The sequence below is a fragment of the Thermobia domestica genome, chromosome 11 (genome assembly GCF_964235325.1).
Source record: "Thermobia domestica chromosome 11, izTheDome1.hap1.1, whole genome shotgun sequence".
Taxonomy (NCBI): Eukaryota; Metazoa; Arthropoda; class Insecta; order Zygentoma; family Lepismatidae; genus Thermobia; species Thermobia domestica.
Genome location: NC_137464.1, coordinates 121,918,026 through 121,924,025, shown reverse-complemented (window position 1 = coordinate 121,924,025; position 6,000 = coordinate 121,918,026). Strand labels below are relative to the sequence as shown.

At 36.9% G+C, this 6,000-nt stretch overlaps 1 long non-coding RNA gene across 1 annotated transcript in view; it reads right to left on the bottom strand.

Annotated features, from left to right (window-relative positions):
- Nucleotides 1-2,209: 2,209 nt before the first annotated feature.
- Nucleotides 2,210-6,000, bottom strand: part of LOC145663656 (uncharacterized) — a 94,202-nt gene continuing 90,411 nt past the window's right edge. The window contains exon 3 of the long non-coding RNA XR_014127216.1: nucleotides 2,210-2,359. This is a non-coding gene — a long non-coding RNA (uncharacterized LOC145663656). The remainder of the gene's footprint in view (nucleotides 2,360-6,000) is intronic.

The window sequence follows — 6,000 nt, the reverse complement described above, 5'->3', positions numbered from 1 at the left end:
TAAGGTAACGATCCATGAATCTACCTTACGATCCATGAACCATAGGTTACCGTTTGGTTTTAATTCTTTATAGACAGCTGTATGGTTACGTTCACTTAGATATGATGGTAATAATTTGGTGAGGTCTGAAGAAAAATCACAATGATTTGGTTTAACAGTAAATTGTGACTTACTCTAACAAAGGGTTTCTCAAAGTCATATATTACATCTACTTGACATCGTTCATTTAATGGATTACCTGTAAACTTGGTGACTGTTGCTAAATTAGTTGTTAATTTACGAATATGGAAGTCATGTTGATAAGTAAATTTACTGGTGTAACATATTCAAATTTCAGTGTATACGAGATCAAATACTTTCACAGCCTCAGTGCTAGAAAATAAAGAAAAAGACGTAAGTTCTAAACAAATAAACAAGGTGGTATGGAGAAGAATAAATGAAATCCAATGCGTGGAACGGCAGATCAATGATGATGTATTAGGAATAGTAGGGTAGAAAGAGAGAATCAATGCTAGTGACAACTGGAAACAGAGTAGAATTTGTATTCTGATTCGCATGGTAGAACCTAAGCCTCCAACAATATTTGTCTTTTTAGCATGACATACAACAATCTTGTTGGGTTTGCACGACGTTTGCTTTTTCTGGCTGAAATATGCCGGTAATACTGTTCATATCTTGATTTTCAGAACAATTTCCGTCGTGTATAATGTGACGATCAGAAATAAAGGAATATAGTTGTAGTTATCGTAAATGTTTCTGTCTGCGCTGCATAGAACAGAAGTATTAAGACTCCCGAATTTGGAAGTCCCATACAAGCATCCAAACTCAATAATTGAGTGCAAATTCCATTGAAGTTGGCGCGAGTTCGAGATATTGCGATTCCCATTGAAGATTAATGTTAAGACGAGTAGGTTCATGCGAAATAAACATTTTTTCTCTAATGTGCGAATGTATAACTGGTCAAGGGTCATGCATAAATAGATGGCTTGGAGTTGAACGCTTACTTCATCACCGAAGCTATATGAGATATAGACGTAGAGCTTAACATTGAATACGAACCACATAATCTCCCACCGAGAATTAAACCCAAGTGTTCCGCGCCAGAGATCATAGAAGTGGAACCACAAACTTTTGCGACAACTGAGCATTATGACGGTGACTAGTTAATGTCCTTCTACTGGTATTAAATATAAGTATGATTCAGGAGCGAAAATACACTAGCATACTATACTATAACGATCGATAAAGATGCAAACTGCATGCCTCGTCCAGTTTATCGCTTCTGTACTACCAGCTAAGAATACGACCAAACTGTAAGTATATGCTTCGTTCTAATCCACCCACCATTACTCAACTTTGATGTTGGGTGGATTAGAGTTTGGCGTCCAGTTCAGTGATGCTATATGAGACGTGAAAATTATAGCTTAACCACATGAACCCCTACCGGGAATTGAATCAAGACCTCCAGGACGGAAGACGGATACGGTAATCATATAACCACGAGCTCTCTAGACAACTTTGAACGATATGAGATAATATTGGTTGCTGTGCAGGCCTGTGTAGTGTGGCTATATAATTTGCAACAGTAAACATTAAAGATAGTTGTTCTCTCAGTTGGTGATGTAACGGGGCCGTTGAAATCTCCGACGGTAGATTCATGGATTGTGACTGGTGCAAGAGATCTGCTGCTTCACCGTTAAGCATGCCAGTACCCATTATGTTCTACACTTTCAGCAAAGTCGGGTCGATCGGATACTTCCTTCTGGTGTTGAAATTGAATCATCAATTTTAAGAAGGGAACGAAGACCAAAATTTTGGAAAATTACTTTTCGAACCCTATACAATGTATAGTATACATTGTAATATCTCCTGCATTATTTACAAGCTTGTTTCTACCCGTGAGTGGTATAGTATATGCTCAGCACAAACTTGGTGGGTAATGAATAAACACTCGAACATATAACTTTTTCTTCGATTTTTAACCTTCTGGTTTGGGATTTCTTCCCTTCTTAAAACTGATCATTCCATTATAGTGAACCAAGATGTATTTGATCTACCATTCATGAATTAAAATCACAAAACCCTTTAAACTCATACTGGTATCACTTGCAAAATCATTATCACATTGTTTCCGAGATCTGGTAAGTGATCGATCTTGTGAGAGAGACCATTTGAATGTAAGATTCTTAGTTGAGTAGCTTACCCTCGTAGATTATGCAGATGAGGACTCCATCATTCATCTTCCTTAGTAAATACCTTTAATATTTCTAGATGCAAAATGTGTTTTCAAAGCATCATATCCAACCTTGTTTCCAGTGTTTAATATAACTTCAGAACTGCTTTAAAAAACTTCGTAAACCTGAAAATAAAGAAAATCCTTTTCCAGAAAAGTTTCGAGAATTTTTACGTATGCAGACGCTTTAAGGAAAGCTTTTTTTAAAAAAAAATAAATAATAATTTGGGGTTAGTGAAAGAAACGTTTCTTTTTGAGCTGAAGGGTTCTTACCTTTGAGTTATTGTTCTGTGCTTTTTTTTCTTCAAGAAATGAGACAGTTTGAATTTACCAAAAATATCTTGAATATATCACGAAGATTCAGCACTTGTAAGGCAAAGTCTGACATATAATACATTAAACCAATTTCAAAATTACATAACAATTGCATAATGATCAGGATTCCGCAAGGCGCTATTTTCGATTTAAATATTAGGAATTTTTCTTCGGGTATTAACATACATTAAAATATAGATAATAGTAATTCGTTAAGAGTAGGGTGACCAAATAAAGCCTTCTATATTTTAAAGGCTAATAAAACAAAAAGTATTATAGATAGAAAGTGTTTCAATTCAAAATTATAAAATGGTATTGAAACAGTTTGTAACTGGGTTATGATCAGATCGGTTACGGAAGTGTTGTTAGTTTACGCAACTGCTTAAGTGGAAACGTGCTTTTTCACTACATTTTTGGGACATTTTGGATTATGTTCTTATGTGACTGTTGACGTCTTAAAAATATTTTTTTCAAGTTCTTAGACCATCATAATTTTATAATACTGAAAGTACAGGCTATCTTGTAAAATTTATTGAAAACTTAACATTTGATCCATTACCGCACCAGCTAGTAAGATAAAACTGACATTGAAATATGTGGTAATCAAGTTTATCATTATATCACTAGCAAGATGTCAGATATAGTACGGTTAATGAAACATATCTCGAAGTATAATTAATTCTTAGACTTTAATTTTTGTTTAACTGAAACTCTGTCTAAAGATAAAAGTATATTCTACATCAATCGATATCATATCAAGCTGAATAAAATGATATCCTTAAGGGTAAATTCTTGTGCATAGATTTCGACAATATCAAGAAATACGACATTTATGACGTGCAGAAGTATGTAGTTCGTCGGCAGTCTGATGAAAATAATACTTTTTATTCTTCTCGAATATATTACTTTTTTAAAAACACACACGGTTAAGTAGTAAAATGTATATTGTTTAATTTGCCCTAGCAGTGACACGCATACTACTTTTGAGCTCCTCCGTGGCTAAGCGGTTAGCGTACACGCCTTTGGCGTAGGAGATCCGGGTTCGATTCCCGGCGAGAGCTCATGTGGTTCTGATTCCACGTTAATCAGTAGGTCCACGTCTCATATAGCCTCGCTGCTGAAAGGGACGCTAAACTAAAATCAACTCAACTCAACGCATACTACTTCTTATTCTCAAAATTATATATTTAAGGACTATCTTATTCCAGACATCACTACATTAATAACGTGTCTCAGGTTATTTTTAGAAGGTCAGTGAGGAGCCACTAAAGTTTGCAGGGGATGCTTTTTTGAAAAAGAAAAATAAATTCACACTACACACAACACTCACACTTTCACTTATATTCAGTCGAACTTAAATGTTTCTCATGCCTAGTAAATGCTCTGTCCACCATCGTCTGTGTTTAATCTGTAGGCTACCTCTACTGACTATTAACCGGCATTGGAGTTTCCATTGCAGGAGACTGCGTTGCAGTTGGACCATGATTGCATCCCGCTCCTGCTTACAGCCTTTTTACAGGACAGTGACGATGCGGAATGGATGGTGGGACATGCATCGCTTCAGGAGGCCAAAGGCACAATAGTCTATCGGGCTGGCTTCTGGGCTCCTGACAGAGAAGGGAATTGCCGAAATTCTAGTTTCCTGTTCCATACGGCAATAGAATTTCAGCGGTTTCCGCAGTGTGACTGGATGCCCTGTCTTGATGCAGTTGAACCTAGTACACGTTTTGTCCGTACAAAATTGGGATTTCATGCTGATATATTTCAATCAGTAGTACCCAGCATTGATTTTGACGTTTCGTTCTATCTTTCGGAGACTCCTGTACGAGGAATCGACCACGATCATAAACCCTTTTGGGAAACGGTTCTAACTGTTCCCGTTGGTGTAGTGGGCCCAGGACTCTGTGCTACATATTTCAGTACAATACGATTGACAGTGGCATAACCTACTCGAACATTACGCTGTTGACACATTTTTGCTACAGGCGACGCTCTGAATTTAGCGTCGGAAAGAGCCACGGTGAACTCTTCTCAGAATTCGTTCAGTTTCGGCGTCATCAGATTACTCTCGAACACACTACTCTACTACGTGACTAACGAGATAATGTTACTCGCCTTGTGATTACCTCACGACAATAGGTTGCGCATGCGCGTTACAGTTGAACATTGACTTTGACTCAATATAAATGAATATATTGAGCAGTAGTGATATATTGGGAATATCGCTGATTTAATATTATGAGGATTCGGATCCTAACCATCATCCCGATTGAGCTTTTCCCGGGCTTTGCAGGAGAAATAAATACATACAGTCACTTTTCTTTCTTTATTGAAATGTATAATCTTAAACGGTGCTTGCCTTTAGTTCACTAAAGTAAAAATGAAAATACTTTTTAATAGATAAGAAAAAAAGGTATCAATAAACGAATCACATTATAATTTTATAATGAACACTATATACTAGATTCGTTATTGTAAGCTGGGAGACCTGGATTCGATTCCCGGTGGGAGCTCAAGTGGGTCGGATTCCACGTTAATCAGTGGATCCACATTTCATATAGCCTCGTTGCTGAACAGGACGTTAAAATCAATTCAACTCAACTCGTTATTGTAAACGATGTTTTCTTGGGATCTACCTAAAAGTTAATGCTTTAGGGATTACCCATAGTTACGATTATATTAAAAATTAGTTTTGAATGCTTGATAGCACAATGTCTTTATCAACAATTACTATGTTTTCAATATTTAGTTTGAGTATTTTATTACTACTGAGAAGGAAGTGAGGAAAGCGGAGGAAGAAGGACAATTACGACTATGCGTAAGCTTGATCACAGCCAAAACTCCCATACTCGAAAAATGACTAAATTCCCACACAAACGGTTGTAATATCCACAGAAACGTAACAACTCCCTCTAATGGACTAACTGTTGTAACTCCACAACCATACTCCGCCACACTCAGGACATGTCGAAACGTCCACAGAATCGGTCATAACTCCATACAAACGCACAAATCTCCGAAATGCACGAACAGTCATAACCCCCACAGCCAAAACCCCCTCCCTGCACAATGTGAACGCTAATAATCCGACAAAAGAACATAAAATCTGCACAAAAGAAAAAATCAGAAATCGATTGATGAATATACTGGAATACTGCCACAACCCGCACACATGCGGATAAAACATCCACACAAAAGATTGGCCGTAACCTTCACACAAGTGAAAGAATAAAACCTCCGAGGCTATGACCGATTGTGTAGGTGTTCTGACAATTGAGGAGTTTGATGTAATAAGTGCGTAAGCGAGTTTATGCCCTTTTTGCATCAAACGCATTTGTGGCTTTTGACATGTTTGTTTAGCATCCTGGTAGCATTTCAATTTAATATCGGAATAAAATGCTGCATATTACATTGTTTTATGTAAGAAAGAAAAAAAAGAAACACTACTTAAT